The sequence below is a fragment of the Carassius auratus genome, unplaced genomic scaffold (assembly GCF_003368295.1).
Source record: "Carassius auratus strain Wakin unplaced genomic scaffold, ASM336829v1 scaf_tig00045379, whole genome shotgun sequence".
Taxonomy (NCBI): domain Eukaryota; kingdom Metazoa; phylum Chordata; class Actinopteri; order Cypriniformes; family Cyprinidae; genus Carassius; species Carassius auratus.
Genome location: NW_020526899.1, coordinates 729 through 22,536, shown reverse-complemented (window position 1 = coordinate 22,536; position 21,808 = coordinate 729). Strand labels below are relative to the sequence as shown.

Here is a 21,808-nt window from a genome sequence, read left to right as displayed (position 1 = left end):
TGTACAAATACATAAAAGTCAGTTGCTGTAATTTGTAAGTTTTCCAAAGACAAGGAATTTTTTTCTTCCCTTTTTTTTTTCTGCACACTAAACAAAAGTGCTGTGTAAAGCAACCCATAACAGTCAGCCATGTTACTTTAGGTAAACACATCTGCTAAATGGATAATGTACATTTTTAATTCATACATATTTATATAGAATAACCAGTGTGTCGACAGTGGCAATGCAGCAAAAGGTTTTTGACAAACGTCTATAACTAAATGCATATATTTAGAAGTATAAAATTAAACAGAGTTATGGTGTGTTGTATGAACCTTTATGTATTCAGCAATGATTGAGGTATTAAAACTATTGTCAGATTAAGCATTATTAGCCTATTTTCCTATTAGCTGATTATGTAGCCCATCGGGTTTATTATATAATGCTGTTGTTGTGCAGCTTTACAAAATGGCTTGAATTGTTGGGAAGGCGTCAATAGTCATTAAGTAAAGCACTTCATTTTCTGTGGATCTTGGTTGTTTGGAAAGGTTGTATAGACAAAGAAGGACCCAAAGAAGCATTGAGGCACAGCAACTAAAGTAAAGCATTATTGATGATCAGCCTTTCCCTCCCAGAGGAGATGCCTCTAAATCACTCTGTAGACGCCATAGAGGGGACTAGTTATTGAATTAGACCCAAAAAGATTGGCGGAGTGGAGGACAGAAGAAAATTATAATTGATAATATAAATATAAATATAAATATAATTGTTTGGTCTTGACAGTCTGTACTGCAGAGGTGGAAATAACGTGGCATTTATCCATTGGAAAGTGTTTGTATGAGCTTCATATCCTCAACCACTCATGAGTGTTAGCTGAGAAAGAATATTCAGTAACTCCAGCTGCACAATTAACTAGCTTAAGGAGCCATTTCTACCTGATCTGACACTTTGTTCCAAGCACTATACTAGCTTAGCTGATTAATAACAACTTGGCATTTAACAACATCTTCAAACATGGTTCATTTAGAATTTAGATTCAGAGATGTTTGATAATTTTATTTTGGTCTCGATTAAAATAATTAAATTTATGATACAAAATGAATTACTGGGCAGACAATTGTTTTATTTTTTATTATTTAATTGAATTAGCCTTATTGATAAGCAGAAAGTGAGGTCTCATTAGTTAATCCACTAACTAACAATGTGTAGTACATTTATTACAATATTTATGAATTTTTGTTACTGTTTATTAAAATAATAAAAATACAATTGTTTATTGTTAGTTCAAGACCATTAAATTATATGTTATCAGATACAAGTTTGATTTTAACTATGTATTAGTGAATGCTGATGTTAACAATAACAAGTTCTTAAGGGAGCTGGTGGCCACAGAAGTTAACGCCTCTCACTTTTGATATTGACCTCCCCCACTCCCCTTTGCTCAGAGACACTTTTGCTCATATCAGTTCATCAAATACCCATGGAACTTGATCAGTTTGTCTGTCAGTTGTTCAACTTTAGCATTGGTCGATATTACCCAGTTGAAGAGATGTATATTCCACATAAATTCGTAGAATTCTTGCAGAAAAAGAGCATTGGTGGTTCAGTGGTAGAATTCTCGCCTGCCACGCGGGAGACCCGGGTCCGATTCCCGGCCAATGCAGCAGAGGTCGTCCTTTAACGCCATGTTAGTCGTTCTTCATAAGCGGCAGCTGTCCCCAGAGCCATGAGCACAGCGCAGCTTCACTCACTGGTGGTTGAGTGGCAGAGTTGTTGTTTCCCGCGCAGGGGACCCAGGTTCCATTCCCAGCAGAAGCAAAGCAGTGTATCTTGCTACTTTAGAAGTGGGCAACTTATCAGTGTTTTACAGGGAACTAGTGGAAGCACTCTAGACAATGCTTTTCCATGCTTGTTCAACGAAGTACAAGCAATTATGGCTCATGCACCTGTGAAAAACTCCTGAAGGCAATAAAAAGGCTGCAGGCAAGAAAGGTCAGGCTTAAAGAAACCAATGAGAGTAAACTGACCTGTTTGTTGTCTCTAAAAAACACCAGAAGAAAAATGTCCAGGGTCAATGCTGACCTGCATGAAAGTGGAATAAACTGCAAGGTAAGTAATGTAAGATCCCCAAGACAGCGCCACAAGGTCACAGTTGGACAGTGGCTTGTTGGAAGAGCAGGGTAATGACTCCCAGCAAGAACTGACAAATCTGGTGCAGTCCAGGAGGCTGAGGTGCCCTGTGGTTCTTAAGGGAGCTGGTGGCCACAGAAGTTAACGCCTCTCACTTTTGATATTGACCTCCCCCACTCCCCTTTGCTCAGAGACACTTTTGCTCATATCAGTTCATCAAATACCCATGGAACTTGATCAGTTTTGTCTGTCAGTTGTTCAACTTTAGCATTGGTCGATATTACCCAGTTGAAGAGATGTATATTCCACATAAATTCGTAGAATTCTTGCAGAAAAAGAGCATTGGTGGTTCAGTGGTAGAATTCTCGCCTGCCACGCGGGAGACCCGGGTCCGATTCCCGGCCAATGCAGCAGAGGTCGTCCTTTAACGCCATGTTAGTCGTTCTTCATAAGCGGCAGCTGTCCCCAGAGCCATGAGCACAGCGCAGCTTCACTCACTGGTGGTTGAGTGGCAGAGTTGTTGTTTCCCGCGCAGGGGACCCAGGTTCCATTCGCAGCAGAAGCAAAGCAGTGTATCTTGCTACTTTAGAAGTGGGCAACTTATCAGTGTTTTACAGGGAACTAGTGGAAGCACTCTAGACAATGCTTTCCCATGCTTGTTCAACGAAGTACAAGCAATTATGGCTCATGCACCTGTGAAAAACTCCTGAAGGCAATAAAAAGGCTGCAGGCAAGAAAGGTCAGGCTTAAAGAAACCAATGAGAGTAAACTGACCTGTTTGTTGTCTCTTAAAAACACCAGAAGAAAAATGTCCAGGGTCAATGCTGACCTGCATGAAAGTGGAATAAACTGCAAGGTAAGTAATGTAAGATCCCCAAGACAGCGCCACAAGGTCACAGTTGGACAGTGGCTTGTTGGAAGAGCAGGGTAATGACTCCCAGCAAGAACTGACAAATCTGGTGCAGTCCAGGAGGCTGAGGTGCCCTGTGGTTCTTAAGGGAGCTGGTGGCCACAGAAGATAACGCCTCTCACTTTTGATATTGACCTCCCCCACTCCCCTTTCTCAGAGACACTTTTGCTCATATCAGTTCATCAAATACCCATGGAACTTGATCAGTTTGTCTGTCAGTTGTTCAACTTTAGCATTGGTCGATATTACCAAGTTGAAGAGATGTATATTCCACATAAATTCGTAGAATTCTTGCAGAAAAAGAGCATTGGTGGTTCAGTGGTAGAATTCTCGCCTGCCACGCGGGAGACCCGGGTCCGATTCCCGGCCAATGCAGCAGAGGTCGTCCTTTAACGCCATGTTAGTCGTTCTTCATAAGCGGCAGCTGTCCCCAGAGCCATGAGCACAGCGCAGCTTCACTCACTGGTGGTTGAGTGGCAGAGTTGTTGTTTCCCGCGCAGGGGACCCAGGTTCCATTCGCAGCAGAAGCAAAGCAGTGTATCTTGCTACTTTAGAAGTGGGCAACTTATCAGTGTTTTACAGGGAACTAGTGGAAGCACTCTAGACAATGCTTTCCCATGCTTGTTCAACGAAGTACAAGCAATTATGGCTCATGCACCTGTGAAAAACTCCTGAAGGCAATAAAAAGGCTGCAGGCAAGAAAGGTCAGGCTTAAAGAAACCAATGAGAGTAAACTGACCTGTTTGTTGTCTCTTAAAAACACCAGAAGAAAAATGTCCAGGGTCAATGCTGACCTGCATGAAAGTGGAATAAACTGCAAGGTAAGTAATGTAAGATCCCCAAGACAGCGCCACAAGGTCACAGTTGGACAGTGGCTTGTTGGAAGAGCAGGGTAATGACTCCCAGCAAGAACTGACAAATCTGGTGCAGTCCAGGAGGCTGAGGTGCCCTGTGGTTCTTAAGGGAGCTGGTGGCCACAGAAGATAACGCCTCTCACTTTTGATATTGACCTCCCCCACTCCCCTTTCTCAGAGACACTTTTGCTCATATCAGTTCATCAAATACCCATGGAACTTGATCAGTTTGTCTGTCAGTTGTTCAACTTTAGCATTGGTCGATATTACCAAGTTGAAGAGATGTATTTTCCTCATGAATTCGTAGAATTCTTGCAGAAAAAGAGCATTGGTGGTTCAGTGGTAGAATTCTCGCCTGCCACGCGGGAGACCCGGGTCCGATTCCCGGCCAATGCAGCAGAGGTCGTCCTTTAACGCCATGTTAGTCGTTCTTCATAAGTGGCAGCTGTCCCCAGAGCCATGAGCACAGCGCAGCTTCACTCACTGGTGGTTGAGTGGCAGAGTTGTTGTTTCCCGCGCAGGGGACCCAGGTTCGATTCCCAGCAGAAGCAAAGCAGTGTATCTTGCTAATTTAGAAGTGGGCAACTTATCAGTGTTTTACAGGGAACTAGTGGAAGCACTCTAGACAATGCTTTCCCATGCTTGTTCAACGAAGTACAAGCAATTATGGCTCATGCACCTGTGAAAAACTCCTGAAGGCAATAAAAAGGCTGCAGGCAAGAAAGGTCAGGCTTAAAGAAACCAATGAGAGTAAACTGACCTGTTTGTTGTCTCTAAACAACACCAGAAGAAAAATGTCCAGGGTCAATGCTGACATGCATGAAAGTGGAATAAACTGCAAGGTAAGTAATGTAAGATCCCCAAGACAGCGCCACAAGGTCACAGTTGGACAGTGGCTTGTTGGAAGAGCAGGGTAATGACTCCCAGCAAGAACTGACAAATCTGGTGCAGTCCAGGAGGCTGAGGTGCCCTGTGGTTCTTAAGGGAGCTGGTGGCCACAGAAGTTAACGCCTCTCACTTTTGATATTGACCTCCCCCACTCCCCTTTGCTCAGAGACACTTTTGCTCATATCAGTTCATCAAATACCCATGGAACTTGATCAGTTTGTCTGTCAGTTGTTCAACTTTAGCATTGGTCGATATTACCAAGTTGAAGAGATGTATTTTCCACATGAATTCGTAGAATTCTTGCAGAAATAGAGCATTGGTGGTTCAGTGGTAGAATTCTCGCCTGCCACGCGGGAGACCCGAGTCCGATTCCCGGCCAATGCAGCAGAGGTCGTCCTTTAACGCCATGTTAGTCGTTCTTCATAAGCGGCAGCTGTCCCCAGAGCCATGAGCACAGCGCAGCTTCACTCACTGGTGGTTGAGTGGCAGAGTTGTTGTTTCCCGCGCAGGGGACCCAGGTTCGATTCCCAGCAGAAGCAAAGCAGTGTATCTTGCTACTTTAGAAGTGGGCAACTTATCAGTGTTTTACAGGGAACTAGTGGAAGCACTCTAGACAATGATTTTCCATGCTTGTTCAACGAAGTACAAGCAATTATGGCTCATGCACCTGTGAAAAACTCCTGAAGGCAATAAAAAGGCTGCAGGCAAGAAAGGTCAGGCTTAAAGAAACCAATGAGAGTAAACTGACCTGTTTGTTGTCTCTAAAAAACACCAGAAGAAAAATGTCCAGGGTCAATGCTGACCTGCATGAAAGTGGAATAAACTGCAAGGTAAGTAATGTAAGATCCCCAAGACAGCGCCACAAGGTCACAGTTGGACAGTGGCTTGTTGGAAGAGCAGGGTAATGACTCCCAGCAAGAACTGACAAATCTGGTGCAGTCCAGGAGGCTGAGGTGCCCTCTGGTTCTTAAGGGAGCTGGTGGCCACAGAAGTTAACGCCTCTCACTTTTGATATTGACCTCCCCCACTCCCCTTTGCTCAGAGACACTTTTGCTCATATCAGTTCATCAAATACCCATGGAACTTGATCAGTTTGTCTGTCAGTTGTTCAACTTTAGCATTGGTCGATATTACCCAGTTGAAGAGATGTATATTCCACATAAATTCGTAGAATTCTTGCAGAAAAAGAGCATTGGTGGTTCAGTGGTAGAATTCTCGCCTGCCACGCGGGAGACCCGGGTCCGATTCCCGGCCAATGCAGCAGAGGTCGTCCTTTAACGCCATGTTAGTCGTTCTTCATAAGCGGCAGCTGTCCCCAGAGCCATGAGCACAGCGCAGCTTCACTCACTGGTGGTTGAGTGGCAGAGTTGTTGTTTCCCGCGCAGGGGACCCAGGTTCCATTCGCAGAAGCAAAGCAGTGTATCTTGCTACTTTAGAAGTGGGCAACTTATCAGTGTTTTACAGGGAACTAGTGGAAGCACTCTAGACAATGCTTTCCCATGCTTGTTCAACGAAGTACAAGCAATTATGGCTCATGCACCTGTGAAAAACTCCTGAAGGCAATAAAAAGGCTGCAGGCAAGAAAGGTCAGGCTTAAAGAAACCAATGAGAGTAAACTGACCTGTTTGTTGTCTCTAAACAACACCAGAAGAAAAATGTCCAGGGTCAATGCTGACATGCATGAAAGTGGAATAAACTGCAAGGTAAGTAATGTAAGATCCCCAAGACAGCGCCACAAGGTCACAGTTGGACAGTGGCTTGTTGGAAGAGCAGGGTAATGACTCCCAGCAAGAACTGACAAATCTGGTGCAGTCCAGGAGGCTGAGGTGCCCTGTGGTTCTTAAGGGAGCTGGTGGCCACAGAAGTTAACGCCTCTCACTTTTGATATTGACCTCCCCCACTCCCCTTTGCTCAGAGACACTTTTGCTCATATCAGTTCATCAAATACCCATGGAACTTGATCAGTTTGTCTGTCAGTTGTTCAACTTTAGCATTGGTCGATATTACCAAGTTGAAGAGATGTATTTTCCACATGAATTCGTAGAATTCTTGCAGAAATAGAGCATTGGTGGTTCAGTGGTAGAATTCTCGCCTGCCACGCGGGAGACCCGGGTCCGATTCCCGGCCAATGCAGCAGAGGTCGTCCTTTAACGCCATGTTAGTCGTTCTTCATAAGCGGCAGCTGTCCCCAGAGCCATGAGCACAGCGCAGCTTCACTCACTGGTGGTTGAGTGGCAGAGTTGTTGTTTCCCGCGCAGGGGACCCAGGTTCCATTCGCAGCAGAAGCAAAGCAGCACTCTAGACAATGCTTTCCCATGCTTGTTCAACGAAGTACAAGCAATTATGGCTCATGCACCTGTGAAAAACTCCTGAAGGCAATAAAAAGGCTGCAGGCAAGAAAGGTCAGGCTTAAAGAAACCAATGAGAGTAAACTGACCTGTTTGTTGTCTCTTAAAAACACCAGAAGAAAAATGTCCAGGGTCAATGCTGACCTGCATGAAAGTGGAATAAACTGCAAGGTAAGTAATGTAAGATCCCCAAGACAGCGCCACAAGGTCACAGTTGGACAGTGGCTTGTTGGAAGAGCAGGGTAATGACTCCCAGCAAGAACTGACAAATCTGGTGCAGTCCAGGAGGCTGAGGTGCCCTGTGGTTCTTAAGGGAGCTGGTGGCCACAGAAGTTAACGCCTCTCACTTTTGATATTGACCTCCCCCACTCCCCTTTGCTCAGAGACACTTTTGCTCATATCAGTTCATCAAATACCCATGGAACTTGATCAGTTTGTCTGTCAGTTGTTCAACTTTAGCATTGGTCGATATTACCAAGTTGAAGAGATGTATTTTCCACATGAATTCGTAGAATTCTTGCAGAAATAGAGCATTGGTGGTTCAGTGGTAGAATTCTCGCCTGCCACGCGGGAGACCCGGGTCCGATTCCCGGCCAATGCAGCAGAGGTCTTACTTTAACGCCATGTTAGTCGTTCTTCATAAGCGGCAGCTGTCCCCAGAGCCATGAGCACAGCGCAGCTTCACTCACTGGTGGTTGAGTGGCAGAGTTGTTGTTTCCCGCGCAGGGGACCCAGGTTCGATTCCCAGCAGAAGCAAAGCAGTGTATCTTGCTACTTTAGAAGTGGGCAACTTATCAGTGTTTTACAGGGAACTAGTGGAAGCACTCTAGACAATGATTTTCCATGCTTGTTCAACGAAGTACAAGCAATTATGACTCATGCACCTGTGAAAAACTCCTGAAGGCAATAAAAAGGCTGCAGGCAAGAAAGGTCAGGCTTAAAGAAACCAATGAGAGTAAACTGACCTGTTTGTTGTCTCTAAACAACACCAGAAGAAAAATGTCCAGGGTCAATGCTGACCTGCATGAAAGTGGAATAAACTGCAAGGTAAGTAATGTAAGATCCCCAAGACTGCGCCACAAGGTCACAGTTGGACAGTGGCTTGTTGGAAGAGCAGGGTAATGACTCCCAGCAAGAACTGACAAATCTGGTGCAGTCCAGGAGGCTGAGGTGCCCTGTGGTTCTTAAGGGAGCTGGTGGCCACAGAAGTTAACGCCTCTCACTTTTGATATTGACCTCCCCCACTCCCCTTTGCTCAGAGACACTTTTGCTCATATCAGTTCATCAAATACCCATGGAACTTGATCAGTTTGTCTGTCAGTTGTTCAACTTTAGCATTGGTCGATATTACCAAGTTGAAGAGATGTATTTTCCACATGAATTCGTAGAATTCTTGCAGAAATAGAGCATTGGTGGTTCAGTGGTAGAATTCTCGCCTGCCACGCGGGAGACCCGGGTCCGATTCCCGGCCAATGCAGCAGAGGTTGTCCTTTAACGCCATGTTAGTCGTTCTTCATAAGCGGCAGCTGTCCCCAGAGCCATGAGCACAGCGCAGCTTCACTCACTGGTGGTTGAGTGGCAGAGTTGTTGTTTCCCGCGCAGGGGACCCAGGTTCCATTCGCAGCAGAAGCAAAGCAGTGTATCTTGCTACTTTAGAAGTGGGCAACTTATCAGTGTTTTACAGGGAACTAGTGGAAGCACTCTAGACAATGATTTTCCATGCTTGTTCAACGAAGTACAAGCAATTATGGCTCATGCACCTGTGAAAAACTCCTGAAGGCAATAAAAAGGCTGCAGGCAAGAAAGGTCAGGCTTAAAGAAACCAATGAGAGTAAACTGACCTGTTTGTTGTCTCTAAAAAACACCAGAAGAAAAATGTCCAGGGTCAATGCTGACATGCATGAAAGTGGAATAAACTGCAAGGTAAGTAATGTAAGATCCCCAAGACAGCGCCACAAGGTCACAGTTGGACAGTGGCTTGTTGGAAGAGCAGGGTAATGACTCCCAGCAAGAACTGACAAATCTGGTGCAGTCCAGGAGGCTGAGGTGCCCTGTGGTTCTTAAGGGAGCTGGTGGCCACAGAAGTTAACGCCTCTCACTTTTGATATTGACCTCCCCCACTCCCCTTTGCTCAGATACACTTTTGCTCATATCAGTTCATCAAATACCCATGGAACTTGATCAGTTTGTCTGTCAGTTGTTCAACTTTAGCATTGGTCGATATTACCCAGTTGAAGAGATGTATATTCCACATAAATTCGTAGAATTCTTGCAGAAAAAGAGCATTGGTGGTTCAGTGGTAGAATTCTCGCCTGCCACGCGGGAGACCCGGGTCCGATTCCCGGCCAATGCAGCAGAGGTCGTCCTTTAACGCCATGTTAGTCGTTCTTCATAAGCGGCAGCTGTCCCCAGAGCCATGAGCACAGCGCAGCTTCACTCACTGGTGGTTGAGTGGCAGAGTTGTTGTTTCCCGCGCAGGGGACCCAGGTTCCATTCGCAGCAGAAGCAAAGCAGCACTCTAGACAATGTTTTCCCATGCTTGTTCAACGAAGTACAAGCAATTATGGCTCATGCACCTGTGAAAAACTCCTGAAGGCAATAAAAAGGCTGCAGGCAAGAAAGGTCAGGCTTAAAGAAACCAATGAGAGTAAACTGACCTGTTTGTTGTCTCTTAAAAACACCAGAAGAAAAATGTCCAGGGTCAATGCTGACCTGCATGAAAGTGGAATAAACTGCAAGGTAAGTAATGTAAGATCCCCAAGACAGCGCCACAAGGTCACAGTTGGACAGTGGCTTGTTGGAAGAGCAGGGTAATGACTCCCAGCAAGAACTGACAAATCTGGTGCAGTCCAGGAGGCTGAGGTGCCCTGTGGTTCTTAAGGGAGCTGGTGGCCACAGAAGATAACGCCTCTCACTTTTGATATTGACCTCCCCCACTCCCCTTTCTCAGAGACACTTTTGCTCATATCAGTTCATCAAATACCCATGGAACTTGATCAGTTTGTCTGTCAGTTGTTCAACTTTAGCATTGGTCGATATTACCAAGTTGAAGAGATGTATTTTCCTCATGAATTCGTAGAATTCTTGCAGAAAAAGAGCATTGGTGGTTCAGTGGTAGAATTCTCGCCTGCCACGCGGGAGACCCGGGTCCGATTCCCGGCCAATGCAGCAGAGGTCGTCCTTTAACGCCATGTTAGTCGTTCTTCATAAGCGGCAGCTGTCCCCAGAGCCATGAGCACAGCGCAGCTTCACTCACTGGTGGTTGAGTGGCAGAGTTGTTGTTTCCCGCGCAGGAGACCCAGGTTCGATTCCCAGCAGAAGCAAAGCAGTGTATCTTGCTAATTTAGAAGTGGGCAACTTATCAGTGTTTTACAGGGAACTAGTGGAAGCACTCTAGACAATGCTTTTCCATGCTTGTTCAACGAAGTACAAGCAATTATGGCTCATGCACCTGTGAAAAACTCCTGAAGGCAATAAAAAGGCTGCAGGCAAGAAAGGTCAGGCTTAAAGAAACCAATGAGAGTAAACTGACCTGTTTGTTGTCTCTAAACAACACCAGAAGAAAAATGTCCAGGGTCAATGCTGACATGCATGAAAGTGGAATAAACTGCAAGGTAAGTAATGTAAGATCCCCAAGACAGCGCCACAAGGTCACAGTTGGACAGTGGCTTGTTGGAAGAGCAGGGTAATGACTCCCAGCAAGAACTGACAAATCTGGGGGAGCTGGTGGCCACAGAAGTTAACGCCTCTCACTTTTGATATTGACCTCCCCCACTCCCCTTTGCTCAGAGACACTTTTGCTCATATCAGTTCATCAAATACCCATGGAACTTGATCAGTTTGTCTGTCAGTTGTTCAACTTTAGCATTGGTCGATATTACCAAGTTGAAGAGATGTATTTTCCACATGAATTCGTAGAATTCTTGCAGAAATAGAGCATTGGTGGTTCAGTGGTAGAATTCTCGCCTGCCACGCGGGGGCTAGTCGCGGATAGGTTTAGAGCGCTGACGAGCCAATAGAAACGAAGGAAATTGCAGGGAGGCGGGACGAGTAAAATACACAGAATTAGAGGTTCGAATCCCGTCTTGCCCACAAATACTATAAAATGAGTTCATATTCGTTTTTTTCATCTAGATACACTTTAATTATGATTAACATATATTAAACAAACTTTGTGAACAGATAAAATAAATCTTGTAATAACTGTTTTTTTGTACAATGTACAAAATGTGCAACAATCTTAATAAACATGTACATTATAATATGGAATAGTTATTTTTAATATAGAAAATTTTGAATAATTAAAAATAACATTTTGATAATGGTTCAGGCCTTTATTTTTAAAGAGACATCTATTTATATTTGTATAACTGTGCGCAGAAAACCCATATATATATAAAATAAAACAAAAACTCACAAAAAAGTAAGTTTTTCATTTTATTTATAATAGAGTAATATACTTAAAAATGAAAATAAAAATTAACCAAAATATATAATAATAAATATACATAAAATAATCATAGATTATTAAACAACACCTACAAATATAATACAAATAAAGATGTGGAGAACAGAAAAACAATAAAAATATGTTTTACATTAAATAATTATTTATGTTTAATAGTAACAGTTATAACATTCAGTGTTTACATATCTGAGCAAGTCAATAAAATGTAATATCAATAAAAAAAAGAAAATCAACAACATGTATACATGTTTTAATCAATCAAAAAAAAAAAAAAAAACATTTCAATACAGTTCAAACAAGGCCAAATGCTTATAGTATTTTAATTAACAAATTGAAATACATGAAACTATTTAAATGTATAGATTCAACAACAACAACAATAATAAAATCTAAAGTTGTGGAGAACACAGAAAAAAATATAACACTACCAGTTAAATGTTTTTGAACAGTAAGATTTTTAATTCTCACCAAGCCTGCCTTTATTTGATCCAAAATACAGTAAAAGCAATTATATTGTTGAAATATTTTTACTAGTTAAAATAACTGCTTTCTATTTGAATATATAGTAAAATGTATTTTATTTCTGTGATGTGCATCTGTATTTCCAACATCATTACTCCAGTCTTCAGTGTCACATAATCTTCAGAAATCAGAATATGATTTACTGCTCAAGAAAAACAATCCCCCAGGGATTCTTTAAATAGAAAGATCTGCATTTATTTGAAATAAAAAGCTTTCTTAACAATATAGATTATACCATTCTTTTGGGTGGAAAGAAATGACAGAAATTAATGCCTTTTTTTTTAGCAAGGATGATTTAAATTGATTAAAAGGGATGATAAAGATGAAAAATGTTGATGATGAAAATTAAAAAAAAAAAAATACATATATACACATATATATATATATAGTAAGATTTGAGTAGATTTGAGCAGTAAACCATCATATTATTCTGATTTCTGAAGATCATGTGACACTGAAGACTGGAGGAATGATGCTGACCATTCAGCTGCACATCAGAGATATAAAATACAGTATATATTCAAATATATAGACTTCCTGATAATGTTCGGGGTTCAGACACACTGTCTCTGTTTAAATCTAGATTAAAAACACATCTCTTTCGCCAAGCTTTCAAATAATATATCTCTTAAATTGTGAGTGCATTATTATTCTTTATCTTTGGTTAAACTAATTCATTTTACTTTGATGGATCAGCAGCTATGCTAATGATGTCTCTATTTGTTTCTATGTTTTGCCACGGGATTTACACAAGCTCCAGTCTGGATCCAGAACACCTGAGAAGAGATGATGCTGACCCTCAGAGGACCTCAGATGATGCTAACCCTGAATCAACAAACAGAACTAACAAATATTGCTACACATGTGACTGCATCATATAATAATTATTAATTATTCATAATATTAATAATGTTCATAGTCTGGCTGACTACGTGCGACTACTTGTATTCATTTTTCTAAAAATCCTGTCAAACGTGCACAAACTGACAGTCACCACTTATAAGCTACTACTAAATATTGTAGAAACATAATTTTCTGTAAAGTTGCTTTGTAACGATTTGTATTGTAAAAATTGCTATACAAATAAACTTGAATTGAATTGAAATAGAAAGCAGCTGATTTAAAATAGTAAGAATGTTTAAAATGCTACTGTTTTTCCTGTACTTTGGATAAAATAAAGGCAGGCTTGGTGAGCAGAAGAGACTCCTCAAAAAACATTACAAATCTTACTGCTGAAAAACATTTGACTGGTAGAGTATTTTAAATAAAATATTTATTTACAGAGTTTAATAATAGCCGTAACTAACATTGTAAACTAACATGTTTACAAAACTGAGCAAGATTAAATAACAATACAGAGTCAATACAATTAATTAACACACTAAAGTACAGTGTAAACAAGGCCAATACTTCTGATGTTTTATTTAACAAATGGAAATCAATTAAATAATTTAAAATTGTAGATTAAACAACAACAGCTACAATAATATTAATAATAATACAATTTAAAGTTGTGGAAAACACAGAAGAAGAAAAAAAAAGCCTTCGACCTGTTTAAGAAGATCCTTGCTCCTATGTTGCGTTGCCAAGAGATGTTCACGGGCAATTCTCAACAGATCTGTCCATCTATGGTCCAACACGAAGACCAGCTGTTCTGAGGAGGTCCAGTGTGAGCTGAACGAGGGATGCTTTTATGGCCAATGGTGTGGTGTTCTACAGAAGATTAACAGGATTACTTTATTAAAATATAACGTCTTGGTGTTGTGTGCACATTGAGAGAGACAGTTTACACACATAAGGGCCTGTATGAATTATTTATTTACCTGCATCTGGAAGAAACCCTTCTGACCTTTGATCCTCCACTGACAAAGTGTCTGGTGTGATGTTTTGGTGGACTGAGAGTGAGACCGTCTTTAGGGTTACCTACTCTGTGGAGGAGGGTGTCTTGACAGACCACGCATCATCTAAACATTCCTGAAATATAGATTCCAATTAAATATATCAAATGTATTTTATAATTCATAATATATATATATATATATGTATATACCATTGTAATATAATATTTATATGGATATATATGCAACAGTAGAATTGCATTTTTATTTGTACAATTTTAAATGTTTTTTTTTTACATTTGAATATATTTTCTAATCATTGTAATGTATTCCTGTTATGAAAAGCTGAATTTTCAGAATTATTACTCCAGTCTCTGAAAATAATGTGCTTTTATCATTGTAGAGACAATGATAATATCAACATTGATTACAATAAGAAATGTTTTGTGAGCAAATAATCAATGATTTCTGGATCATATGACACACTGAAGAGTATAAATGATGCATCACAGAAATAAAGTTAATTTAACATAGGAAATAGTTATTTTAAGTTGTACCACACAGTAAATGTTGACATATATACATATACATATATACATACATATATATATATATATATATATTTTTTTTTTTGCACTAAAGTCTTGAAAATCACATTACATTCAAAACAGTTGCTATAATTAATCACATAAATATGATTATATGATAATATAATAAATAATTAATTATACGTTTTTTTTTAGTTTAGTTTTTTAAAAAGAAACACAGAATTCACTTTACCTGCTTGTTGGGAGTTAGGCAGCATATGTTGTTCAAACAAAACAATTTCGTGAAGAAATCTCCGATCGTAAAACGCGTCTCCTCTCCTTCAGAGCGAATGATTGACAGATGAGTATCTGCTGTTTGAATTCCGCGCCACGGAAGAGGCGAAACAGCGCCGGGAAATCTACGTGTGGCCACAAATATATCACATTCGTAGTGTTAAGCACTACCATAGAGAATGAATGGGAAAAGTTAAGAGAAGTTAAGCTTAACTATTTTCGGCTCCCGAGCAGTTGACCCGGGTTCGATTCCCGGCCAACGCATGTCCTTTGGCTCGGGCTGACGTCGAAGCAGAACTCCCTCTGTGACCTGTGCCTCCACCCAAAACTTTTGGATGGAATAATATCGGATGGACCCATCATTAGCTGAAGTCGCATAACACTTGCAACACTACCCGTAGCAGGGGTCATTGTTTGGACTCTTTTTTTTTTTTTTTTTTTTTTTAAATTGCACTTTAAACAAAAAGTATTGTGTCAATGCAACTGAACAACATTAATTAGGAACACAGTGCGTCAATAAAGCTGCTGACTTCCGCCTGCGTTGGTGGTATAGTGGTGAGCATAGCTGCCTTCCAAGCAGTTGACCCGGGTCCGATTCCCGGCCAACGCATGTCCTTTGGCTCGGGCTGACGTCAAAGCAGAACTCCTTCTGTGACCTGCGACTCCAACCAAACATTTTGGATGGATCGTTCGGAAGACTAAAAGAACCAGCTCTCCCCGTCGGGGAATCGAACCCCGGTCTTCCGCGTGACAGGCGGAGATACGGTCCACTATACTAACGAGGAGCCGTGCATGCTGCTGTTTCTCCCCCAACCGACGGCACTGCAATGACATAACTAAACAATGCATGGCTTCTTCTGACGCAGACCCAGCCCTAGCACCGTAAAATTTCTGATGGACCCATCATTAGCTGAATTCGCATAACACTTGGAACACTACCCGTAGCAGGGGTCATTGTTTGGACTCTTTTTTTTTTTTTTTTAAATTGCGCTTTAAACAAAAAGTATTGCGTCAATGCAACTGAACAACATTAATTAGGAACACAGTGCGTCAAAAAGCAAAATGACAGTTAAAGGCATTTCGTTATTGAACTCTTTGATGTCTTCCGCAAGTTGCTGAATGCCTACTGCGTTGGTGGTATAGTGGTGAGCATAGCTGCCTTCCAAGCAGTTGACCCGGGTTCGATTCCCGGCCAACGCATGTTGGCTCGGGCTGACGTCGAAGCAGAACTCCCTCTGTGACCTGGGCCTCCACCCAAAACTTTTGGATGGAATAATATCGGATGGACCCATCATTAGCTGAAGTCGCATAACACTTGCAACACTACCCGTAGCAGGGGTCATTGTTTGGACTCTTTTTTTTTTTTTTTTAAATTGCACTTTAAACAAAAAGTATTGTGTCAATGCAACTGAACAACATTAATTAGGAACACAGTGCGTCAATAAAGCTGCTGACTTCCGCCTGCGTTGGTGGTATAGTGGTGAGCATAGCTGCCTTCCAAGCAGTTGACCCGGGTTCGATTCCCGGCCAACGCATGTCCTTTGGCTCGGGCTGACGTCGAAGCAGAACTCCTTCTGTGACCTGCGACTCCAACCAAACATTTTGGATGGATCGTTCGGAAGACGATAAGAACCAGCTCTCCCCGTCGGGGAATCGAACCCCGGTCTTCCGCGTGACAGGCGGAGATACTGTCCACTATACTAACGAGGAGCCGTGCATGCTGCCGTTTCTCCCCCATCCGACGGCACTGCACTGACATAACTAAACAATGCATGGCTTCTTCTGACGCAGACCCAGCCCTAGCACCGTAAAATTTCTGATGGACCCATCATTAGCTGAAGTCGCATAACACTTGGAACACTACCCGTAGCAGGGGTCATTGTTTGGACTCTTTTTTTTTTTTTTTTAAATTGCGCTTTAAACAAAAAGTATTGCGTCAATGCAACTGAACAACATTAATTAGGAACACAGTGCGTCAAAAAGCAAAATGACAGTTAAAGGCATTTCGTTATTGAACTCTTTGATGTCTTCCGCAAGTTGCTGAATGCCTACTGCGTTGGTGGTATAGTGGTGAGCATAGCTGCCTTCCAAGCAGTTGACCCGGGTTCGATTCCCGGCCAACGCATGTCCTTTGGCTCGGGCTGACGTCGAAGCAGAACTCCCTCTGTGACCTGTGCCTCCACCCAAAACTTTTGGATGGAATAATATCGGACGGACCCATCATTAGCTGAAGTCGCATAACACTTGCAACACTACCCGTAGCAGGGGTCATTGTTTGGACTCTTTTTTTTTTTCTTTTTTTTTTTAAATTGCACTTTAAACAAAAAGTATTGTGTCAATGCAACTGAACAACATTAATTAGGAACACAGTGCGTCAATAAAGCTCCTGACTTCCGCCTTCGTTGGTGGTATAGTGGTGAGCATAGCTGCCTTCCAAGCAGTTGACCCGGGTTCGATTCCCGGCCAACGCATGTCCTTTGGCTCGGGCTGACGTCGAAGCAGAACTCCTTCTGTGACCTGCGACTCCAACCAAACATTTTGGATGGATCGTTCGGAAGACGAAAAGAACCAGCTCTCCCCGTCGGGGAATCGAACCCCGGTCTTCCGCGTGACAGGCGGAGATACTGTCCACTATACTAACGAGGAGCCGTGCATGCTGCCGTTTCTCCCCCAACCGACGGCACTGCACTGACATAACTAAACAATGCATGGCTTCTTCTGACGCAGACCCAGCCCTAGCACCGTAAAATTTCTGATGGACCCATCATTAGCTGAAGTCGCATAACACTTGGAACACTACCCGTAGCAGGGGTCATTGTTTGGACTCTTTTTTTTTTTTTTTTTTTTTAAATTGCGCTTTAAACAAAAAGTATTGCGTCAATGCAACTGAACAACATTAATTAGGAACACAGTGCGTCAAAAAGCAAAATGACAGTTAAAGGCATTTCGTTATTGAACTCTTTGATGACATCATTCAGCTAAGTTCAGTTTTAAATAGTATCTGTGCAATAATTTGCAATCAAGTCAACGATATCTCTGTACATGAAGTGTCCCAAGCTCCGCCTGCCAGAGGCGACAGAGGCAAGAAACCAAAACTCGATCGGTGAAAAGATGGAGAAAAAACCCGGTGAGAAACCAGGCTCAGTCGGGGAGACAGTTCTCCCCTTGTCAGACGAAACCAGTAGATCAGCTCCAGGCTGCAGGAATGTCAGACTGTGCAGAATGAATCATCTGTTTCCTGTGGTCTTGTCCAGGTGGTCTTTACAGGGGATTTGTATCTGCGGCTCATCTAGTTTTCACGGTCTCCGCTGTGTTTCTGGGCCATAGAGGTCCTTTCTAGGTGTTGATCCACCATCTTCTCTGGATACGGACTGGATCCGGGTGACTGAAGCGGATACAGACTGGATCTGGTGGCTACGGTGACCTCGGAATAAGGGATTTCTTTAAAAGACTTTTTTTTTCATATAAGATTTTATCCAACTTTTCAGATAGAGGCATGAGAAAGAGATTGCCTTGATTGGGCTTTTGGTTATTGGTGGGCCGAGGGGACTTTTTTGAGTTTTACTCCTCCGTTTTGGAGTGGGGGGGGGGGGTGCTGACGAAACACATGTGGGCAGGCGTTGTCACCCTTGATGACCCTTGGCGAGCGTAGTAGTTTAACAGAGGCAGCGCACAGGCCCGAGCGTTTGGAGACACAGCTCGAGTTTCTCTTCATTGTCGCATAAATCTTTCGCCTTTTACTAAAGATTTCCGTGGAGGGGAACTTTTTCGAGTGACCTGTATTTTTGGGTGCTCTGCTCACTGCAGAGCTACATCGAAATGTCAAGAGCAGAATCAGTTTGACCGTCTGCCAGCATGCTGCGAGAGGGCTTGCCACTGGTCATCGTCTGAATGGGCACTCTCTGCGTTTGACCACTTCGTGTTTATTTAGCCGGATGGGAAGGCAGCGTTTTCTTGTACGTGACGGGATGCAAATTCTTGAAGGCTCTCTTTAGTGACGGGTCCAAACAAAGATCTCATCTGCTCCTCTAGCCCTATCGGCGACTCGTGCACTTCGAGCCTTCTTAGTGACGGCGCAAGTTGCTGAATGCCTACTGCGTTGGTGGTATAGTGGTGAGCATAGCTGCCTTCCAAGCAGTTGACCCGGGTTCGATTCCCGGCCAACGCATGTCCTTTGGCTCGGGCTGACGTCGAAGCAGAACTCCCTCTGTGACCTGTGCCTCCACCCAAAACTTTTGGATGGAATAATATCGGATGGACCCATCATTAGCTGAAGTCGCATAACACTTGCAACACTACCCGTAGCAGGGGTCATTGTTTGGACTCTTTTTTTTTTTTTTTTTTTTTAAATTGCGCTTTAAACAAAAAGTATTGTGTCAATGCAACTGAACAACATTAATTAGGAACACAGTGCGTCAATAAAGCTGCTGACTTCCGCCTGCGTTGGTGGTATAGTGGTGAGCATAGCTGCCTTCCAAGCAGTTGACCCGGGTTCGATTCCCGGCCAACGCATGTCCTTTGGCTCGGGCTGACGTCGAAGCAGAACTCCTTCTGTGACCTGCGACTCCAACCAAACATTTTGGATGGATCGTTCGGAAGACGAAAAGAACCAGCTCTCCCCGTCGGGGAATCGAACCCCGGTCTTCCGCGTGACAGGCGGAGATACTGTCCACTATACTAACGAGGAGCCGTGCATGCTGCCGTTTCTCCCCCAACCGACGGCACTGCACTGACATAACTAAACAATGCATGGCTTCTTCTGACGCAGACCCAGCCCTAGCACCGTAAAATTTCTGATGGACCCATCATTAGCTGAAGTCGCATAACACTTGGAACACTACCCGTAGCAGGGGTCATTGTTTGGACTCTTTTTTTTTTTTTTTTTTTTTTTTAAATTGCGCTTTAAACAAAAAGTATTGCGTCAATGCAACTGAACAACATTAATTAGGAACACAGTGCGTCAAAAAGCAAAATGACAGTTAAAGGCATTTCGTTATTGAACTCTTTGATGACATCATTCAGCTAAGTTCAGTTTTAAATAGTATCTGTGCAATAATTTGCAATCAAGTCAACGATATCTCTGTACATGAAGTGTCCCAAGCTCCGCCTGCCAGAGGCGACAGAGGCAAGAAACCAAAACTCGATCGGTGAAAAGATGGAGAAAAAACCCGGTGAGAAACCAGGCTCAGTCGGGGAGACAGTTCTCCCCTTGTCAGACGAAACCAGTAGATCAGCTCCAGGCTGCAGGAATGTCAGACTGTGCAGAATGAATCATCTGTTTCCTGTGGTCTTGTCCAGGTGGTCTTTACAGGGGATTTGTATCTGCGGCTCATCTAGTTTTCACGGTCTCCGCTGTGTTTCTGGGCCATAGAGGTCCTTTCTAGGTGTTGATCCACCATCTTCTCTGGATACGGACTGGATCCGGGTGACTGAAGCGGATACAGACTGGATCTGGTGGCTACGGTGACCTCGGAATAAGGGATTTCTTTAAAAGACTTTTTTTTTCATATAAGATTTTATCCAACTTTTCAGATAGAGGCATGAGAAAGAGATTGCCTTGATTGGGCTTTTGGTTATTGGTGGGCCGAGGGGACTTTTTTGAGTTTTACTCCTCCGTTTTGGAGTGGGGGGGGGGGGTGCTGACGAAACACATGTGGGCAGGCGTTGTCACCCTTGATGACCCTTGGCGAGCGTAGTAGTTTAACAGAGGCAGCGCACAGGCCCGAGCGTTTGGAGACACAGCTCGAGTTTCTCTTCATTGTCGCATAAATCTTTCGCCTTTTACTAAAGATTTCCGTGGAGGGGAACTTTTTCGAGTGACCTGTATTTTTGGGTGCTCTGCTCACTGCAGAGCTACATCGAAATGTCAAGAGCAGAATCAGTTTGACCGTCCGCCAGCATGCTGCGAGAGGGCTTGCCACTGGTCATCGTCTGAATGGGCACTCTCTGCGTTTGACCACTTCGTGTTTATTTAGCCGGATGGGAAGGCAGCGTTTTCTTGTACGTGACGGGATGCAAATTCTTGAAGGCTCTCTTTAGTGACGGGTCCAAACAAAGATCTCATCTGCTCCTCTAGCCCTATCGGCGACTCGTGCACTTCGAGCCTTCTTAGTGACGGCGCAAGTTGCTGAATGCCTACTGCGTTGGTGGTATAGTGGTGAGCATAGCTGCCTTCCAAGCAGTTGACCCGGGTTCGATTCCCGGCCAACGCATGTCCTTTGGCTCGGGCTGACGTCGAAGCAGAACTCCCTCTGTGACCTGTGCCTCCACCCAAAACTTTTGGATGGAATAATATCGGATGGACCCATCATTAGCTGAAGTCGCATAACACTTGCAACACTACCCGTAGCAGGGGTCATTGTTTGGACTCTTTTTTTTTTTTTTTTTTTTTTAAATTGCGCTTTAAACAAAAAGTATTGTGTCAATGCAACTGAACAACATTAATTAGGAACACAGTGCGTCAATAAAGCTGCTGACTTCCGCCTGCGTTGGTGGTATAGTGGTGAGCATAGCTGCCTTCCAAGCAGTTGACCCGGGTTCGATTCCCGGCCAACGCATGTCCTTTGGCTCGGGCTGACGTCGAAGCAGAACTCCTTCTGTGACCTGCGACTCCAACCAAACATTTTGGATGGATCGTTCGGAAGACGAAAAGAACCAGCTCTCCCCGTCGGGGAATCGAACCCCGGTCTTCCGCGTGACAGGCGGAGATACTGTCCACTATACTAACGAGGAGCCGTGCATGCTGCCGTTTCTCCCCCAACCGACGGCACTGCACTGACATAACTAAACAATGCATGGCTTCTTCTGACGCAGACCCAGCCCTAGCACCGTAAAATTTCTGATGGACCCATCATTAGCTGAAGTCGCATAACACTTGGAACACTACCCGTAGCAGGGGTCATTGTTTGGACTCTTTTTTTTTTTTTTTTTTTTTTTAAATTGCGCTTTAAACAAAAAGTATTGCGTCAATGCAACTGAACAACATTAATTAGGAACACAGTGCGTCAAAAAGCAAAATGACAGTTAAAGGCATTTCGTTATTGAACTCTT

General features: G+C 43.1%; 27 non-coding genes across 27 annotated transcripts; 22 read left to right on the top strand and 5 right to left on the bottom strand.

The window, feature by feature from the left end:
• The first annotated feature begins 1,571 nt into the window (after nt 1–1,571).
• On the top strand, nt 1,572–1,642 carry trnag-gcc (transfer RNA glycine (anticodon GCC)). The gene has a single exon. It is a non-coding gene; the product is annotated as a tRNA-Gly (tRNA).
• An 806-nt stretch (nt 1,643–2,448) lies between these two features.
• On the top strand, nt 2,449–2,519 carry trnag-gcc (transfer RNA glycine (anticodon GCC)). Its single transcript has one exon. It is a non-coding gene; the product is annotated as a tRNA-Gly (tRNA).
• Nucleotides 2,520–3,323: 804 nt separating this feature from the next.
• On the top strand, nt 3,324–3,394 carry trnag-gcc (transfer RNA glycine (anticodon GCC)). Its single transcript has one exon. It is a non-coding gene; the product is annotated as a tRNA-Gly (tRNA).
• An 804-nt stretch (nt 3,395–4,198) lies between these two features.
• On the top strand, nt 4,199–4,269 carry trnag-gcc (transfer RNA glycine (anticodon GCC)). Its single transcript has one exon. It is a non-coding gene; the product is annotated as a tRNA-Gly (tRNA).
• Nucleotides 4,270–5,074: 805 nt separating this feature from the next.
• Nucleotides 5,075–5,145, top strand: trnag-gcc (transfer RNA glycine (anticodon GCC)). Its single transcript has one exon. It is a non-coding gene; the product is annotated as a tRNA-Gly (tRNA).
• An 805-nt stretch (nt 5,146–5,950) lies between these two features.
• On the top strand, nt 5,951–6,021 carry trnag-gcc (transfer RNA glycine (anticodon GCC)). Its single transcript has one exon. It is a non-coding gene; the product is annotated as a tRNA-Gly (tRNA).
• Nucleotides 6,022–6,823: 802 nt separating this feature from the next.
• trnag-gcc (transfer RNA glycine (anticodon GCC)) lies at nt 6,824–6,894 on the top strand. The gene has a single exon. It is a non-coding gene; the product is annotated as a tRNA-Gly (tRNA).
• Nucleotides 6,895–7,639: 745 nt separating this feature from the next.
• Nucleotides 7,640–7,710, top strand: trnag-gcc (transfer RNA glycine (anticodon GCC)). The gene has a single exon. It is a non-coding gene; the product is annotated as a tRNA-Gly (tRNA).
• Nucleotides 7,711–8,515: 805 nt separating this feature from the next.
• Nucleotides 8,516–8,586, top strand: trnag-gcc (transfer RNA glycine (anticodon GCC)). Its single transcript has one exon. It is a non-coding gene; the product is annotated as a tRNA-Gly (tRNA).
• An 805-nt stretch (nt 8,587–9,391) lies between these two features.
• Nucleotides 9,392–9,462, top strand: trnag-gcc (transfer RNA glycine (anticodon GCC)). The gene has a single exon. It is a non-coding gene; the product is annotated as a tRNA-Gly (tRNA).
• A 744-nt stretch (nt 9,463–10,206) lies between these two features.
• On the top strand, nt 10,207–10,277 carry trnag-gcc (transfer RNA glycine (anticodon GCC)). The gene has a single exon. It is a non-coding gene; the product is annotated as a tRNA-Gly (tRNA).
• Nucleotides 10,278–15,296: 5,019 nt separating this feature from the next.
• Nucleotides 15,297–15,368, top strand: trnag-ucc (transfer RNA glycine (anticodon UCC)). The gene has a single exon. It is a non-coding gene; the product is annotated as a tRNA-Gly (tRNA).
• A 103-nt stretch (nt 15,369–15,471) lies between these two features.
• On the bottom strand, nt 15,472–15,543 carry trnad-guc (transfer RNA aspartic acid (anticodon GUC)). The gene has a single exon. It is a non-coding gene; the product is annotated as a tRNA-Asp (tRNA).
• Nucleotides 15,544–15,886: 343 nt separating this feature from the next.
• Nucleotides 15,887–15,958, top strand: trnag-ucc (transfer RNA glycine (anticodon UCC)). Its single transcript has one exon. It is a non-coding gene; the product is annotated as a tRNA-Gly (tRNA).
• Nucleotides 15,959–16,221: 263 nt separating this feature from the next.
• On the top strand, nt 16,222–16,293 carry trnag-ucc (transfer RNA glycine (anticodon UCC)). Its single transcript has one exon. It is a non-coding gene; the product is annotated as a tRNA-Gly (tRNA).
• A 103-nt stretch (nt 16,294–16,396) lies between these two features.
• trnad-guc (transfer RNA aspartic acid (anticodon GUC)) lies at nt 16,397–16,468 on the bottom strand. Its single transcript has one exon. It is a non-coding gene; the product is annotated as a tRNA-Asp (tRNA).
• Nucleotides 16,469–16,811: 343 nt separating this feature from the next.
• Nucleotides 16,812–16,883, top strand: trnag-ucc (transfer RNA glycine (anticodon UCC)). The gene has a single exon. It is a non-coding gene; the product is annotated as a tRNA-Gly (tRNA).
• Nucleotides 16,884–17,157: 274 nt separating this feature from the next.
• Nucleotides 17,158–17,229, top strand: trnag-ucc (transfer RNA glycine (anticodon UCC)). The gene has a single exon. It is a non-coding gene; the product is annotated as a tRNA-Gly (tRNA).
• A 103-nt stretch (nt 17,230–17,332) lies between these two features.
• On the bottom strand, nt 17,333–17,404 carry trnad-guc (transfer RNA aspartic acid (anticodon GUC)). Its single transcript has one exon. It is a non-coding gene; the product is annotated as a tRNA-Asp (tRNA).
• Nucleotides 17,405–18,454: 1,050 nt separating this feature from the next.
• LOC113087874 (U5 spliceosomal RNA) lies at nt 18,455–18,569 on the top strand. The gene has a single exon (XR_003285687.1). It is a non-coding gene; the product is annotated as a U5 spliceosomal RNA (small nuclear RNA).
• Nucleotides 18,570–18,854: 285 nt separating this feature from the next.
• On the top strand, nt 18,855–18,926 carry trnag-ucc (transfer RNA glycine (anticodon UCC)). The gene has a single exon. It is a non-coding gene; the product is annotated as a tRNA-Gly (tRNA).
• A 272-nt stretch (nt 18,927–19,198) lies between these two features.
• trnag-ucc (transfer RNA glycine (anticodon UCC)) lies at nt 19,199–19,270 on the top strand. Its single transcript has one exon. It is a non-coding gene; the product is annotated as a tRNA-Gly (tRNA).
• Nucleotides 19,271–19,373: 103 nt separating this feature from the next.
• Nucleotides 19,374–19,445, bottom strand: trnad-guc (transfer RNA aspartic acid (anticodon GUC)). The gene has a single exon. It is a non-coding gene; the product is annotated as a tRNA-Asp (tRNA).
• Nucleotides 19,446–20,498: 1,053 nt separating this feature from the next.
• On the top strand, nt 20,499–20,613 carry LOC113087873 (U5 spliceosomal RNA). The gene has a single exon (XR_003285686.1). It is a non-coding gene; the product is annotated as a U5 spliceosomal RNA (small nuclear RNA).
• Nucleotides 20,614–20,898: 285 nt separating this feature from the next.
• On the top strand, nt 20,899–20,970 carry trnag-ucc (transfer RNA glycine (anticodon UCC)). The gene has a single exon. It is a non-coding gene; the product is annotated as a tRNA-Gly (tRNA).
• Nucleotides 20,971–21,243: 273 nt separating this feature from the next.
• trnag-ucc (transfer RNA glycine (anticodon UCC)) lies at nt 21,244–21,315 on the top strand. Its single transcript has one exon. It is a non-coding gene; the product is annotated as a tRNA-Gly (tRNA).
• A 103-nt stretch (nt 21,316–21,418) lies between these two features.
• On the bottom strand, nt 21,419–21,490 carry trnad-guc (transfer RNA aspartic acid (anticodon GUC)). The gene has a single exon. It is a non-coding gene; the product is annotated as a tRNA-Asp (tRNA).
• Between the last annotated feature and the right edge of the window lie 318 nt (nt 21,491–21,808).